We start from the raw sequence: 18,324 nt of genomic DNA, 5'->3' as shown, positions 1-18,324 counted from the left end.
TTTTTTTAAATTAAATGTGTTTAGCAAAAATTTAGTGATTTTTCCTAGGGCGAACTGTTCATTGGATAAAAGAGGAGAAACACAGGTAAAGAAATTTTTAGATGAGCTCTAAAAATTTTAGATGATCTTTCCACCTTATTCTAAGTAATAATCAAAACAATGGCTTACCCCAGCAAAACAGTTTGCTGATTGGCACTGTGCACAAAATTATATTCTGTTTAAATTAACCTAGTGTTTTATTGCAGTGGATTTTCTAGAACCACTAGGGAGGGGTCCCACAATGCATGTACGTAAGCCAGAGCTCTGCCTGAGTCTGTGAATCCAGAATGGGGTTGCTCTTTTTTCCGATTCTCCTCGCCATCCCTTGGGGTGGAGTAGGGGAACGAGTGAGTGGCTTCCTGATACTTAGTTGCCAGTTGGGGTTAAAGCACAATGGTCCAACTTAACATGGGTAGCTATTTTAGTAATAGTGCTGATGGTGAAAACTGTGTTGGTTAGTGGTGTTTATTTTTACCTGGGTTGGTTATCATTTTGGGGTAGACCTTAAGATAGAGAGACATATCAGGCCAATCTCAAAGATTTTGCCCCTTGCCCTTTTATTTGAGTTTTAAATGAATTCAAATGTATTTACTGTGACAGGAAAATAAGTGCATGTCAGAGTGGAGCAGCTAAGTGTCAAGAGGAAAAGTTTTATTCTTAGATTACTGAAATAAAACTTGAAGTATTTTATTACAATGACAAAAATTAATAAAAAATAAATACAAAAGTGCATTTATGGGTTTGAAAACTTGAAGCTGTTGTTTTTCTATGATCTATCTTGAAGCTACTAGAACTTCTTGTCTTAGATTAGGTGCAGGTAACTGTTACTATAAGAAGTGACATGGTGAGAATAACACCTGTTGCTATGTTCTTTCTCAAGCAATTGGAAGTGCATCCAAAATACGCTGTGGCAATTTTTAAAGTAGTCTCGGTGTTGCTTTTTTCGAGCGTGATCTTTGTTTAGTGTGAAATATAGCAATTCCCGAAAATAATTGGAGAATGTCTTCTGTTATGCAAATTTAAAAATAAATAGTTCGTTTTGACAGTGTGCTAGGGAGAGTCACCTGGGAATGTCAGAATAGTGCATGGAGGGAGATGGCCACTGTCTGATTCAGTGATTTCCGTATGCATATTTAAAAATAATGTCTCTTAATTGCCAAAGAGTTGTGTTTAAAGAGTCATAAAAATGCAAGTAGGTCATTCAGGCCAATATGGCAGATCACTCAGGAATTTCTTAGTGATAATAGTGTAGTACTATTCCATACTTTGCTGATGGAAGAAGTTCCTCCTTAAATACAGATTTGCTGTATAATTTGACTATTCTGCCCTGGGAAAGATGTCACAAAGTTATTTTGGATTTTTTTTTTTAATTTTTTTTACTACTGAGCCTTTGTCAGTAGGACTTAAAAAATTAGTAAAATCTGGTTTAGATGCTTTCTGAAGAAGGTCAAAGCCACTGCTCAATCATTAGGTTAGTCAAAAGGCGACTTGTTTCAGAAACAGAACTACTAGCTTTGAAAATAAAGAAGCAAATACTTGATCTCCTGGCTGAATTCCGGTTTTTATAATTACATTTTATTTCCCATAAATGTTCTCCTCACTTTCAGATTGGTTTGGTAGTTGTCACATCCTGCTCTTGGATGATTATTGAAATGGCTGCGTGCTGATGTATTTCCAGCCTGGTAAGATACGTAGCCTTCAGTGATGTGTGAAGTGATATCCATGTTTATGTCTCTGTACTGTGCCCAGGCCCAGCTCGGCTGTGCACACTGTGAGGTCGTAGGAAGTTCAGATCTGTCGTGCCTCCCACTTGAGCTGGTCACTTCTGCAGTCCTTGCACAGCAGCAAGAGCCTGTTCATTGTGGCTGGGAAGATGCTGAAAGTCAGGTCTCACCTTTGCTCTCTTGCCACAGAGAAGAGTTTGCTCCCCCTGTGCCTCTACCCCTGAGTAAGGAATGTTGTAGCAGCTTGTGTACCAGGGAGCTCTGACAATGTGCTTTACAAACCTGCAGTGCTTGCTAGGACCTCTAGGGCTGTGTACTCCTCAAGCGTAAACTGAGCCCATTTTCTATAATCTGGAGTTCACTCTGAGGTGAAGATCACCATCTGAATGCAAGTGGTTGTTTGCTAGTGCCATTGGAAGGATGTTAATGATTTCCTTTATTTTTTGGGCTGCAGCTTTTATAAGTGATGGATCCATAGTGGAATGCATTTTGAAGCAAGTTACTTTGGCAAAATTTGTTGTATGGTATCAGTATTACCAAAAAAAAAGACTGGTTTCTTGACATGGTTTTGTTGCTGCTCAAACATACAACAGGATTTTATTCCTGATAGATGGGAATCAGTGCCTAAGAATGATTTTTAGTCTTGTAATTACTGAAATAATCAAGTCTGGTTTTGAATACTGTGGTTAAAGCAGTTGCACCATCAGTTGTAGTGAATACTATTCTAGATTAGTTTCTGAACTTTTCTGCAGTTGCTTATGTTCGTAAGTTTGCTTCACAACTAGTACCATGACTTTTTGCTTTTCTGCTAGCTTAAAATGAAGCAAGAAAAATTGTGTACCACTTTGAGGCTGCAAGATTAGCACATTCATTGATCTCACAAATACAGATTTCTTTTATAGAATATTCCTTGTAATGCTAGATAAAGTATTGCAAGGCATAGCTACACACACAAAAAACCTTAGCATTTTAACTCTCAGTTGTACTGGTTTTTTAAGTAGCACAAAACGCTGGAAGCTTTTGTGCTAAGGTTCATTTGAGAGTCAACCTGCAAATAGGAAGTTAGTGAATTAGCCACTCTACATTAGGATAAAATGGACTTTGGGAATGTGGAACACCCTCCTATCTTGTGAACAAAAAAGCTCTTTATTGTAAATGAAAAGATGTCATTTGTGAAGTGGTGTAGGATTTTTACAGGGCATGGTCGGAGACTGTGATTTTATTATTCATTTCAAAGCATCCAGAGATTTCACTGGATAAATTATTGGTGAGCAAAGGATGCCAAGCTGGACTCTAGGATAAGAACTTCTGAAAATATGAAGTTTACATTTGGAAAAATCCTCTTAATCTTATTTCCAAATAAAATATTTCCATTCTGTTTCAGTAGGAAAAGATAGTATTGTCAACATCCAGTGACAGATGCAGTTTGTATTATAATTTCACAGACTATTCACCATTGTAAAATTCTGTGTGATTTGGAGGGAGATATGAAAGTAAGGAAATGAGAGAGTGGAAATGGGAGAAGTTCCTAAAAAGTCTGACATATTATGTGTTTACAGAATTAACTTGCCACACAAAAAGCTGCTCTCTGCTTCTGTGGCTAGTAGGAATGTTAGTGATTTTTATACCAGTAATAATCTAATAATGCAAGTTGCTCAAGTTATGCCTGAGAAGTAAATGGGAGGATGAAACATACAATGGTGCTGCAAAGCTGCGTATAAATAAAACTTACTATTAGTGAGTTAATGAGACAACTAGGAAAAGAGTACTATAGGAAGCACAGTAAAAATTTCAGCAGTGGGTTTTATTGTATTTTATAGGCAGTGTTGGTTTGACTCTAGGTGGGTTGCAGTACGCGGCTTGGTTACTGACCGGCCATCTGAGATCCAGAGTGACTCTTGGCTGAAGGTTGGTGAAGATGCTCTGGTGTGTCAGAGCGGGTTCCCACTGGCGGCTGTCCCTCAGGCTGGGTTGTCATGCGACTGCCTGTCTGTGCCTGCTGTACAGGTGAGAGGATGTTCTGCACAGCAAGTGTAGACAGGCAGACACATGACAACTCCGTCCAGCCAGTCCCTTGGAGCCATCACCGCTGGTGTGCAACAGTTTGTACCGTTCCAGTTTGGGGGGTTTTGTTGGGGGGAAGCACACATAACAGAATTAAACTTTAAAACATTGGGAGCTGTAGAACAAGAACAGAACTTGATTTTATTCAGAAAAGAATAAGTTCAGTACATCAGTTAGCATTGTGCTGACATGTATCAGAGATGTGATTTCAACAGACTGATCACACTGAACATTTGGAAATCAAAAAAGATTGAATCCATGGTTTATTTCATATGCAATTGATACAGGGTTTTCCCTGCATATTGTACTCACACATAGTAATTTAACCAGATGTTTTTACTCTTCTTGGAAGCACAGAAATACTGAAGTTCAAGATAAAGGATATGTTTGTATAGTACATATTTTCTAGGAGCAGATAAGTACAATAATCTGTCATGTTAAAAATAAAAATCTTTCTGTATAAATGAAGGCAACCACTTGCACATTAACCCGGTTAAAGGGAATGTGCTGGAAAGAAAACTGGTTGCATTTTATATCAATTTTACTAATATGTGAGAGCTATACACGTATGATATTTCTTTGTTATTTTGCTTTGCATATTATTTAAATATAGCTTTCTCTCAAATTCTGTACTTAGTAAGAAAACAAAATAACTTTGTAGAACTTCAGTATGTTCAGTTAAACATAGACTATGCTATAGATCAAAAGCATACAAATAGCATCATTTCACATCACAAAGTGTGCTACTTTGCCGAACTTTCCTGCGTATAAAATACAGTGACTGTTCTTAAATCGCTGTTGCTCGCTAGTGCCACCATAGGTAAGCAAGAAGCTTATGCTTTCAAACCCTTCTCAAACATATCCCATACATAGCAGGAGAACATTTCCAGCCTGAAAACTGATTATAAAAGGGATGAATTTACCAAAAGGCTAAAGGTTAGGGTAGTGTTGAGGTTTTAAATTAGGCTAATAATAAATTAGTATTCAATTATTCAGGTGTTCTAGCTCTAATAATTATTTTGCCAAAAGAAGATGTATTTTACCTAATATGCAAGTTGAAGTGTTCCATTTCAGGCTGTGCATTATATGAATAAAATTTTTCTTAAACTTAACAAGGTGGAATAATGTATCTTAAAAAAAAAATTAATCAAGCACAAAACATGACTAGCTAATTCAGATATGTACAATTAATTCAAAGACATTAAATAGTCTTACTTTGACTTTATGCTTACTTAGATTTTTGTAGCTCCAAGTAAAATTTCAATGTATTGTACTGTATCAGCAAATTTGAAGTTGGTATGCCTTCCTACTCGCTTGGCCATTTTAAAGAAAAACAAAAGTGGCAAATTAGAAGTACTTTAAAGATAAATATAAACCACCACTTGATTTATAGATTTCATCAAATTTAGCTGCTGTATTTAGTTGTTAAAGAAATGGAAGATCTTTAATCTGAGAGAAAGGTCTTAGTTTTGTGTTGTGGATCCTTCTTGAAATAGCAAAGATTCTTGCAGTAAAATTAATTAATAACCTATACAATAAAAGGATTGGAAGAACAAAACCATGCTTTTTAATTAATAGGTTTTCTATAAAAAACCATCAGGAAAGTTGTAGTGGTAGTAAAAGTTGTGAGTGGAAAGATTATGCCGTCTTTCTAGTAACTGCACACAAGAAGAATTCATCGAAGAATCAGGAACGAAATTTACATCTTGAACTAAGTCAAATTTATTTTGCCTTGGGTTAATTCGTTGGGTACTGGTTATGCCTAGATATCTCCACTTGATTCTTACTTAAAAGCTGATATTCTTTGAAACTGTAGCTGATGTGCTAAAAGGGCTTAACAATTTTGTGTGCTGTATCTGGTTGATTCATTGAATCAGTACAGGACTCGAGAATATTTTAGAATACTCATAACAAAAGAAATAATCACATGATTGCAAATATTATTTTTACAGAAACTTATGTAAACGATCTGACTTTAAATATTGGTAGCTTGGCAATTGAGTTGAGAATTGTATTCTCTCCAACTGTGATCAGGACCTTTTATATAAGGGCAGGTTGTTATTTTTAGACACTGTTTTGCAATGCAGCGTAAAATGCAGTACAGAAGTACAGTAGCATTATTCAGGAAAGTTTCATTATTAACTGTGGCATTTCCTGTTGTTTTGTACCCGTAATATTATGTCAATTAGGTTGGGTTGTTTTTTGGTGTTTTTTTTTTTTTTTTATTTAAATAAAGTACAGTAGAGAAAGCAAAGCCTTGTACAATTAAAGTTATGCTCTTGATTAAAATTTATTATTTAGAAAACCCCAATGCACTACGATTTAGGGTTTTCTATTTTTTAATTTGCTCTACAGATTTTGATTAAAAGAATATAATAATTTAACATTCTACTTAGAAGTTTGGAAATCTGATGCAAGTATTTTGCTATTGTGGTTATATTTTCTATATAAGAATGATTCTTGGGTGGTCTGCAGAAATGTCTGTGGATACACAGTGCTAGTACAGGAAGGGGGGGAAGGAGCGTGGAGAGGACAGCAATGTCTTTTAGTCTTCTGAAAATACAGATGCGTTAAGTAGCACTGGTAACAGTAATACAGAAGACAACATGCAACTTAATGACAAGGCAGAAAAATGTCAAATTACATGTTTGGGGTTTTTTAATAACTAGGGGTTTTTCACATTTGTTGGATGCTTATTTGATCTATATTTATTTCTGTAAAGTTAGTGACTTTCCCTCACCCCTCTTTGCTTTTTTCCTTTTTTTTTTTTTTTTTTTTTTTTAAATAATTAAAGGAATAAATAGAAAAGGTTTGAAATACTTTATTCCTCTTCACTATTTAATTTTGAGTGTACTAAAAAAGTTTACACTTCTTAAAGATGAAAGAAAGTCAATCACATTGAAACAGCTATTTAAATGCTCATAATGTCTTTAATTTGCTTTACTTGATTTTGTGCTTTTATGGTAATATGAACTGTATCATTTAGTTCATATAACAGGTTTAAGCACTGCTATTGTCCTGGTTTTGCAGAACTCTCTCCATGATTTAGTAATCATTGGTTCTTGGTATATTTTTTTTAGTAATTTCAAAAGTAATGTTTGGCCTTTTTTTTTTTAATCTTGAAATTTGGATACAGCTATTCTGTTTGTTGACATGCATATTTAAAACATCTTATTTTATAACTCCAGAAGTCTTTTCTATATTATTATGATCAACTAGAACTTGTTTCTACTGAAACAGCACTGTTTAAAAAAACACAGAATCACTTAATTCACTTTGAAAATGTTTTGATTACTGAGCTGAAATAGATAAACTTCTTTATTCATGCCTAACAATACAGGCTTTCTTTCTGTATCTGATGCTTTGCACACTGCATTCCGCCTCTTCCACCCCCCCCCCCCCGCCTCCTTTCCAAGCCCCACGCCAAGGGGGCCTCCTAGATCTCAGCCTTACAGTCTAAAAATGTAACTTCGAACAGTCATGAGTGTATGGGAGGGGAATCACGTCCTAAATCCAGAAAGGTCATTTAAAATAAAGATTAATGCAAATAGTGGACTAGAAATAAGAGAAACACTAGTTCCATATGTTTTCATTGTCCTTGCTTATTTAGCAAAAGCGAATGCAGGCTATCTTCAACAGTATTTTCACTGAGAGCCTATTATTGACTGGATAACAATACTTCCTTTCTTAATTTCTAGATCAGAATTAAAAAAAAATAGTAGATATGCAAGTAAGCACTAGATAGAAAAAAATATTTGCAAATGATCATATTCCCCTTAAAAGCATAACTGAGCAGTTTCTTTAATAAGTTTCGAAAACATTTTTCTACCGCTTCAACAAAATCTTTGTCATAAAACTTTTTAGGTTTGCTATGCCTAAACCAGCAATCATACTTAAAGAGAAATTGTGAAATATTAATGCGAGTTTAAATTTGGTTCAATTCTTTTAACTTCTTCCTGTCTCTTCAGATTTTCTGTTAATAACTACATTTAACTGTGTGCTGTAACTCCACTTTAGAATGAGAATAAAAATTCTGTCTACTCATAGTATAATAAATTAAAACCCACTAATTTAATCCAGTACAATAATCCAAGAACAATAATCTTCCATGAAATAAAGGAAGTGAGGGTGGATAACCTGTAAGTGTGTACATTGAAAAAAATAAAGAATTCTTTTAGTTAAAATACAGAAGTTTTGATGTGAGGCAGAGGGAAATGACAGAACTAGTTCTTGCTTTGTAGCTTTAAGACAGTCAGTATAGGAACAGTCACCCTAATGCTACGCAGCCATCTTGCACCAATAGGACTTCTATTGATTATTGAAAGAGCAATGAAAAAGGTAATACACATATTTAAAAAAAAAATCATACAGCATCAAGGCTGTCTAAAATATAACCCACATTCTACAAGATTGAGTGTTTATAATACTAATGGCTGCATATTTATGCTAATTCTTTTGTACTATATCTATTCAAAGCCTTCCCGGCAATAATGAGCACCATATAGGTGGGATTTTTTTTCCAGTTGCCAGTAGTTTGTTACTGGTGTTAACTTCAGGGAAGCTGAATCTGGAGTTCGGCTGGTATCAAATTGCAGCCCAGACTTTTTGTATTATTTTGTCCACGGGGATTTCATTCAGCCTGAGGGTTTTTTTCCCCTACCAGGACAGCTGGAAATTCACCAAAGCAAACTTCTGCATTCGTTTACAAATTCCTTTTTTATCAGTGGGATTCAGGACAAAGTAACTTATCATTTTGAATGTTAAAAGAAATATCAGCAATTCAAAGTATACACAAGAGCAGCAACAATCAGTTGGTGCTGTTCACTTATTTGCACTGACCAGTCAGGTATTGGGATGGAAAGCTGTTTGTTCCATTTTATTTATTTATTGGGTTTGGGTTTTTTTTTTTATTTCTTTTTTTCCATCACATCCTGAACTTTCAGCGATAATTTTTCCTGACAATCAAAGATTTTGTATTCTACACAGCAGAAGTCTAGCATGGAGTAGTCATAGTTTTCTTATGGTTTCCCTCCCAGTTTTCATCAGCACATATAGTATAGGTTACTTGCAAAGAATTTTCAGTTGCATATAAAAATCTATGTACAGTTCTCCCAAAGGTGATAGAATGTATTTTACAATATTTTAAAATAATATTCATGCATTCTTTTCTATTATTTTATTACTTTAAGATAAAATAATTTCTTAAAATTGATCTTCAGATCATAGTTCACAACAGGAGCTATTCAGAATACATACATCTAGCAAGCTTTTTCTGCATTAAAAAATATATATTCTTTAAATATTTATAATTATTGCTACAAGTAAAAAAAAATATTAAATTTACCTTTTTAGTTTGTGGGGGAAAAAAAGCTTTATTTTAAATTAAAACAAAAAAAAAAGAAAAAAGAAATGACGGACTTTAACTCTACTCTTGTACACTTCTCTAGGTAGTATACTTCTAGGCAATATACCTCTCTCATTTCTTGCATAGGTTTTAGTAAACCGTCAGAGCTCCATCTTTCTTGCAGTGATGACTGGAGGAAGGGGGGAGGGGAGTCACCTAGGTTCGCCAGGTCATAGGCCAGGTGTTCTTCCAAAGTAGGCCTTACCAGAATGTCTTCCCCGCTTTATTCTGAAGTCCTCCTTTTTCACAGTGTCCCTTAGCGTTTCTTATTCCCTAGTGTGCAAAACCTGTGAAGAAAAATACTGTATATGAGATCTGAAAGGAGCAGTAACTGTCTTCTCCTTGGCAATAGCAACTTGCGTCCCCAATAGTCCATGCCGCTGCTTTCCCTTGCCCAGTCTAACCAATGTGCAGACTACTGTACAACAGCATTGTCCTGAACAGGTAGTCTGAACACTGGGGCGACGGAGCAGGATCTCCGGACGCGTCTATTTATTTATTTTAAATCCTCTTTTAGTCTCAGGGAAAAACTGCCTTCCTGCATCACGGGTTGTGCTCGGCTCTCCCTCACACTCTGCAGCACTCACTGAAACACACTGAAGTGCTGTGATTTCCAGTCTTGACGTGGCACATTTGCAGCAGACTGGGGATCTGGCAATGAATTTAGGACCAGGAAAAGGGGGAGGGCTGGGCCTGAGAGTCCATATATGGGATGATGTCACCCTGGGGAGGTTTGGGTATGCACTGTGCCGCTGGTGAGACCGCTAGAATTGCCTGCTCTCAGACATGGGTCTGTGTATAAAATGGTACCAGATGTTTTAGTGTAATGTTAAGCAGTCATTTCATCTTCAGGCCAGATTTTTTTCTTCAACTGGGCAGGAAGTGGGCCCCAGTATGGAAAAGCTGTAAAAAGTCAAGATGTACAGTTTCACTGCAGCCAACAGAAAGCGAGTTAATGTAGACACAGAATTTGCTGTTTTGTGAAGGCTGAAAAAATGAATTTATAAAAAGGATTCTGCTCGGGAAGCTAATGCAATAACCCACTGCTTATTTTCTTTCTTTTTAGTGACTCTAGTTATGCTTTTCTATTTTGGCATTTCAGACCAAGAAAAGGGCAAATAGGTTCATTTTTTCTTGGAACTGTCAGCGGCATGCAGGCTGCCGAGACTTGAACAGTAATTAGAGTTACTTCCTGAAAGTGAAGCCCCCATGAAAAGTCTGGAGAAATGTTCTTTGTCATAGCCTCTACATGAGTAATTAGTTCCACATGTGGCCTTCCTATTTCCCTTCAGCTATTTTGGCTGGCTGGTTGAATACTTTGCTATAGCTCAAGACTTAAAGAAGCTTTAAAGTTTTTGTTTCAAGCATCCACTGTGAAAATAGCTGTTTCTGGTGTCATAATAAATTGCTTCTGGTAGATCAGTGCTATTAGGCCTGGCATTGTTTTTCACTGGTAACCCTGCTGGTCCCATTTTTCTTTTAATGGTGCTTGGTGGAATTATTCTGTTAAATTTTATCTTTGATGTTTACCAGATCTATTGAATTTTGCCAAGTATGACTTTAGCGTAAATTTTAAGATATTCTTCTCACAGGCAACTGTCCTTGTTTTTCTGTAAACTTTTCTTTGTGAATCTTGAATCTAAGTATTATACTTGTAGGTCGGTTTTTGTTTGTTTGTGTTTTTTTGTTTTTTCTCTTGTTTTTTTTTTTATCTGCCTTAGCCCATGGTCTAAAACAACAGCTAATGTATCACGTTAGCTCTTCTGAAATGAAACCTGTGTGTAGGTCTGTAAATACACTGCATGGAATTGTTGCCAGTAGCTCTTTTTCTGCCTCGAAATCTTAAGCAAATGTCAATAGTGGGGTTATATTCTGGAAGGTAGATCTCCACCAGCTTCCTGACAGGACTGTGTGCTGTGAGCTCTGGTGTCCTAAATAACTTCTGTATGATTTGATTCTTCCTAGGTGAGGGCAGATTCTCTGAGAGCCATACCTCCTAGAGGAATGCACAGGGCAGGCTGCAGAACTCTAATTTCAGGGAGAATGACTTCAATAAACTTGGATGCAGGGGAAGTTGGAATCACAGTCTCAGGCCAATGAAAAAGTGACCTTCAAGCTGCTTTGTGGTGGTTGCAGGCCGTGCGCTGTGTGTCTGTTTCAGATTGTGCATCCGATTCTACTCTTTGGATCACCAAACAGAGCTAGCGTGTTTCCAAGCTGTGGTGGGGTTTCTTTTTCAATTAGCAAAGTTAGAGGTTTGAAGAAGCTATAGAAAGAGGTTTAATGTTCAGTGTTTGGCTTTCTTAGAAAGAGCAGCACCGCATCAGTGTGTAAGAGAATGTGGGTTGGTGGGCAAGAGCTTTTGGAGATACAGCTGTTATAATGGAGAAAGAAAGTATTGGAGAAAGTATCCACACCATGGATAAACCAGGAGGGTTCCTCATCTGCATTTCACTGCATGTGTAGGAGCTGGCATTTTTAATTATATTCCCACTTGGCACTTCCTTGTGGAAGAAGAGTATGATTTTGGGAAGACTGAGCAGTGAGAGTGAGACCCTCAGTATAGTGGGTCAGATTTTCCCCAGTGAGGAACCATCAGAGATTAATTGCTTTATGTGCCAAAAAGAGCAGGAAATCAAGTTGTCAAGAGAATACAGTGTTTCAGGGATCTTCTTTATATACCAGCAGAAGGGGAGGCAGGTTGAATGAAACAGGAGGCAATGTGTTAATGAACCGAGCAGCCTTAGGTGCTGAGGGAAGTGAAGTTATGAATGTTGCTGTCGAGTGCAGCAGTGTTAGTCTGTGAATTTTTCCCTGAGATGGTTAAATAAAACCAGAATAGCTCACCATGTTGCGGCCTGGAAATTCATTCCCTGTAAATTTTGTTTCTTGGCAAAAGCAGAGCTTCAGAAGAACGGAGTACAAAAGCAGGGCCTTTAGGTTGTTCTGGGTGCCCAAAACGATGCTAAAGCTTTGTTGGGAAGAACCTCTAATATAGCACAAAGCTATTAAGGCCTCTTATGTACATTTTCATTCTTTCCTAAGGGCTGCTCAGCTAGTTACATGCATCTGTGTTAGGCATTTAGACCCAATCCCTCCTTTTCCACTTGATCTCTTATATGAAAAAAAATAGGCCCAAAAAGCAGTTGACATTTCTATTCCTTCTGATACCAAGTTCAGACTATACATGAAACATTTGAAATCTTCCACTAAATAGGTCCCGAGCTATACTGTGGGTTTTAAAACTGCTTGTGGTCAACTTCCAAGGCTCTTGTTTAGCTGTTGAATGCCAGGCTGTTTTCATGGTTGCAGTAATCTTGACTCAGAGTCATATCAGTACGCAGAGCTCATCCTAAGTGTCTTCCAAAGGCGGTGATAAACTTTTATTTTTCATGAGTTTATCATCATGCTGACATTTCTGTCATGCCTATGAACTCAGCCCAATGATTAAATTCTTTTCCATAAGCCTAAAATATTGTTTTACTTTTTATTTAACTTAGAGGAAACTAGGATTTTGAAAAGTCCAATTTCTTCATTAATGCTTATTTGGAGGGCTACCTCCAAATGGTGAAAAAGAAAATAGCTATATTTCTGTTACATTAGTTTTTTGTCGTTGTTTTGTTTTGTTTTCCCTGGCAGACAGCAGTGTAGTGCCAGGCCACTCTTTATAGTGAACAGGGTGAGCCTCTTTGAAGCAATCATGAAGTGTTTGGCTAGGACAGGAGCTATATGCTTCTTTGTGGTTTGTAAAACATTCTAGACTGCATTTACCCTAGTGGAGTGGCTGAATTGTTGCTCATGTGCATTTTTTTGCGTTAAAGTTATTGAAAAAAGTGTCTAGACAATTATAAATTTTGTATCTGTATTTTTTAAAAGCTCTAGATGCAATCCAAGGAATGACAGAATTTTAAATTCTGGAAGTGAAAGTTGTCTGCCATGATTTTTGCTAGGGTTTTTTTGTGTATCCGGCAGTAAAGGTTAACCTTTTCCAGCGCTCAATAAGATAAATAATGATTTAAGAGGATTAGAAACAAGTAGGCATATGGGTAACAGTACAGATAGGCTGGGATTGCTACCATAGCAAAACCCCCTTGCAAAACTACCTTCAGGGTCTGATTTTATAGCTGAGGGAACAAAGCAAGAGGGGAATTAAACGCCAACAAGAGTAAGCAAATGCAAAGGAGTAGTCTGAATTTGCAGAAATCCCCTGAGTTACACTGTGAAATTGTGTTCATTTTTATCCAGAATGCTTGGGGTATGGATGCAAGAAAGAAGTAAAGGATAATGTGGGGAGAGAAGAGGTGAGGGTGAAAGAAGCATCAACATGTGAGGTGAGAGTATCTGATACTTGCTTTTATAGCTTGTCACCTTTCTGTTAATCAATGAGTATCACTGATGGTTGGGCAAGATCTAATGCAGTCATGCAATCCTGTTGTTTCTTGGTACTCCACTGCAATCTGACTAGTTTTTTATTTTAATAATAAAAAAAGTTTGCCCCTTAGCAATTTTGTCACTTCTGGACAATGCATGTAAGAATGTTCTATGCTATTTAAGTGGCTGTGCCCACTGTTACAAGAACGCATGATGAAGTCTGGTGCTCATTTTGAGCTTGTACCATCATCCTCATTTATTGTAAAGTTGTTCATGATGTCTGAAAAAATACGGGGCTGACAGCAGTTTATCAGTGCTAACTGAAGCCCTCCTTTGGTAGGAATCCTTTGGTATGAAGGGTATATGACTGCTGAGAACTACATCTATGTGCTGAACAGTTTTCCAAGCAGTCTGGCCTCAATATTGCAGACAGTGATTTGCTCTTTCATAATTACTTTTGTACAGCTCTCTATGTGCTGGATAATGTTCCAGCCAAATGCCCTTCTGTTGTGTAGTTCCTGAAAATATAATGGACAGGTGAAAACTATAGCCTCTGAACACTGTGTTCCCTGTTGCCAGTCCTTTTTCCGTCCCCTAACCCTTTTTCCCTTGCCCCCTCTCCCCTTCTTTCCTTCCTCATCAGACATATAACTTGGATGCTTTAGTATATTTACTCTTCCATCTACTCTGCAACTTCTCTCTCCCTAGTCTCACTTTTCTACTTTGCACATGTGCTTTGCCTCACACTTAGTTGAGTTTGCAGGAGAGACGTGAATGGGAAGAAAGCAGAGCTGGAATGAGTCAATCCAGCTATTTTGGGGATCTATCAGAGTTGAAATTCATAACTAAGTTTAGGAGCCTGTGTTTCCTTTATCTTCATTGAGCAAGGGACAACTCAGTGTCTGAGATGGATTCCTATAGTTAGCCACTGCTGATTTTTGTCCTGCAGATGTGAGGAACTGAACAGGAGGTTCAATAACCATGACACTTTTTCTTACCTCATTAGCGGTCTGGTTATTTTCATCCTAGTTGTAATGTGTGCATCACTTTGTGTTCTGTATCATTCAGGTTTTTTTATTGCCTCTCTAGCTGATGGTCAAAGTTTACTATGGTCAAATGTATAATTTGAGATGTTGGAAAATACAGGCGACTTTGCTCACTGTGTATTTTCCAGCTTAAATTTTTTCTATACACTCGTGCATGTATTTGAACATCTGAACTGATTTTTGGATGGTAAATTGGTTTTGGGGAACCATGTATGCTCAGCTCAGTGGTAACAAGTGACGATAATGACTGGCAATGTTTAGACTGCATATTAAGTTTTTTCATTCCTGCTGAAACAAATAGCTTCCCTGTTGAATTGTTGTCGCCTAATGGGAGGTATCCTCTCTGCCTGTCATGTTTTTCCACAGGATATGGAATAGCTTTGACATTTCCTTAGTCATTGCTTACTCATACATAACACACAATTAGTGGAGATGCAAAATTAGCTGAGCTAAGTTAATCTTCAGAGTGGTGGTGAAGAGCATGATATACCCTGGATTAACACTGTCTTCTTTCTTGACTGCTGTGATTTCCTCTGACTTTATTTTAGCGCTGGAGCATATTAGTATTAAGCTTTTGGACCCTTTATAAAACTCAGATATGCAGCTGAATCAAGTGCTCTTTTTCCACGCTCAGACTCAAAGGATTCAGTCAGGTTACCACATAACTGGAAGTTCACTGCTTCTGTGATAGATACTGACTTCTGCTACAAAGTGACTGTAGTATTCAGTAAAGCAAAATAACTGGACAATAAAGGGGATGAAGCATTTGAGTGTGGGAGAATGTTGTTTACTGCTTAACAAAAGCAAAGATATACATAATGGATAAACTTGCAGTGTTTTTTATTTCTTTTTTCATTGCTTTCTGGAAAAAAAAAAAAAAAGCCTTTGAAAGGAGAACAGTCTGGGTGACCAACAAAGTGTATATTTTATAAAATTTTCTAGTTAAAAATCTTATATCTTGTTGGGTTTAAACTGCTGATTTTGTCTAATTAGAATCTGGGATTTGATTTACCCCTCAAACATACTTTTATGAACATGCTTTCTTCTACCCAACTGAGAGACAGTTTGTTGTTACTTTAGTGGGTTTTTTTCTGGCAAATTTTTTGTTGCAGCTATTTCTGTATTTCAGTAACATAATACACTCTGGGGGCAGATCTTGGAGATCTTTGACTCTAATGAATACCAGTCACGTGAGAGCAAATACATGATTTATTACTTGAGTATATTTTTGATAGTAATGCCTGGAGGTTTTTTTTTTTTTTTTTTAGCAGGTGAAAAGGAGATCAAGAAGAAGAATGCAGTTCAAATAAATTAGTGGCAAAGTGATGTTAACTCTCACCTCAGTTCAAGCCTGTGGTTTGCAATGCCAACGTTGTGAATGATCCCAAAACAAAAACATCCATCCTTTTCACATTTAAGAATAATCTCAAGAGAATTGTATTGCAGAAGCAGATCTTAAAATGAACACCAGCAATGTTGCTCACGACCTCTAAAACTTAAAGCTATTTCTTCTAGTATTTATTGTCTTTGGCAGAACTATTATCCTCTCTTTATATTAACTGCTGCATGAAGTGTTGGCCTTACCTTGCCAAAACTTCTGTTCATAATATAATTTTTTCATAGGTTGACTTGTGACTTGCTTTTGATAAGACTTAACAATAATGAGCCAGGTTCTTGAACGTGAAATTGAGAGTTACTTCCCTCAGGTTGAATATAGTAATCTGTCATTTGTGCTGTGCAGAGGATACATGCCCTAAGAACAGGTGACTGTCAAAGAGCCCCAGTGTGGTCATGACAAACACCTCAGTTGATGCCTTTTGGTTCACACTCTCTTCGGAGGTCAAAAATTTCTTCCCCCTCCCCATTACTGTCTGAAATCATAGCAATAACAATCTTTGCAGTATAGAAACCCAAAAGTAATAGTGTGCCTTCTCTAAGTCCCTCTTTCTGCTTCAGTATCTTTCTCTGGGATCTTTCATGGCTCTCCTCTCTCATTTCTTGGTCTTGCTGTGCTGATCTATGCTCTGTCATCTCTCACTGACATTAACTTTCACTGTGTATTTATCTGTTCTTTTCATGGCAGTCTCCACAGCTTCATTCCAGGCCATCATTGGGTTGATGGAAAGGCCTTTTCCTGGATATATAGAATTACCCTCTCTGCTGTCCAATTGAGTATTTCATCTTGAAGTAGCAACTACTTTTTTGAAGTATTTTATGTACAGCAGTTAACCTCTTGAGGATCTGATCATGATTTGAAACCAAATCCAAACAAAACCAACCCCCCCAAAACCAACAACCAACCACCCCCAGCCCCATTCCCAGCCTTCTCTGAGTACTACTGTAATAATAGTGATAGATCAACTACTATAATACACTGATGAACTGATACCCAAGATCAACTCGCCCATATCATTGCTCACATTTCACATATCTGCAGTGGCTGCCTTTGTTGTTTTACAGACTTGCATCTGATTTGTGAATCTTGTTATATTCTGAAGATTGCCTAAAGTTTAGTGATGAAGTGGACAGCTCTGCTCTTAATTCATTAATGGACCTTCTGTCATCTGACCTTTACTCATTTTGTACTTCAGCTACAAGGTGTAAATCTTGATTATTAAATCTATCTTTTCTTAAAGCCTTACAAAAGCATTTTTGGTTGAACACTGAACCAAAATATTGACTTGTATTGGGAATTGTGTGGGGAATGCAGAAAATGCAGAAGAAGCAGCAGCAATATTTTGTGGGTATTAGTGTTGCTTACAATATCATTCACAAATGGTATGCATGTAGGGTGAGATTTGAAAAAGCAGTAAAGTGGGTAAATTTGAGAGACAGGAAAATGATATGTATAGATGCCAGAGACATGATCTCTATGTACACTTCTGCGAGTCTCGGAACCAAGCAGGTTTCACAAGCCTGATTGCACTGAGCATCTTTACTGCTGAAGAAGCTTGCATAATTGGTGACTGGATTTAAAAAAAAAAAAAAAAAAAAACACCTATAATTCATAGTACAATATTAATTTCCAGTAGTTTTCTTCTCTATGCTCTGTTCAGGAATACTTCAGCAAGACTTTTAATTGTTACTAGATGTGTTAGTCTTCTGTGTAACTTGTATCTCCCATGGGTTCAATAATTTCAGCTTTCGGTGATCTATAATGAGTTTTATCCATATGTCAAAGTTACATTGAAAACACCATTAAGTCTTACAGCACTGAGCATCCAAGTTGCAACGTTGTGCAAGTGTAGCTTTTTGCATTCTTTTCCAAACCAAAAATGATCTTAGCAAAGCCAGAGTATCGAGCACATGCCATGTACTTTTGAACAGAGAAAGGAGGTTTTCAAACTGTGTGCCTTGTAGACAAGGACTAAGAAATACTATATATATTACATTATCCCGCAGCTTCCCTCCACAGGTGGACCTGCATGTTTTCTGGAAGGTAGAGATCACTGGTCAAAAAAAATATGTGGTGGCGTTCAAGGCCGGGCTGGGCAGAGCCTTGGGTGACATGGTTTAGTGGGAGGTGTCCCTGCCCATGGCAGGGGGTTGGAACTAGATGATCTTAAGGTCCCTTCCAACCCTAACTGTTCTATGATTCTATGACTGTCTTCTATATTTGACAGTAGAATTAACACTAAAAATTAGCAACCTGAAAAGTGTGGTCAGGTATCTGAGA

The 18,324-nt window shown here is 37.1% G+C and overlaps 1 protein-coding gene across 3 annotated transcripts in view; it reads left to right on the top strand.

The window, feature by feature from the left end:
- Window positions 1-18,324, top strand: part of DNM3 (dynamin 3) — a gene marked incomplete at both ends in the record, with an annotated part of 179,496 nt that overhangs the window by 57,569 nt on the left and 103,603 nt on the right. The gene's annotated exons all lie outside the window — the stretch shown is intronic.

The sequence above is a fragment of the Psittacula echo genome (assembly GCF_963264785.1).
Source record: "Psittacula echo genome assembly, chromosome: 7".
In the NCBI taxonomy this organism is placed as follows: Eukaryota; Metazoa; Chordata; class Aves; order Psittaciformes; family Psittacidae; genus Psittacula; species Psittacula echo.
This window is presented reverse-complemented; position numbering and strand designations above follow the sequence as displayed.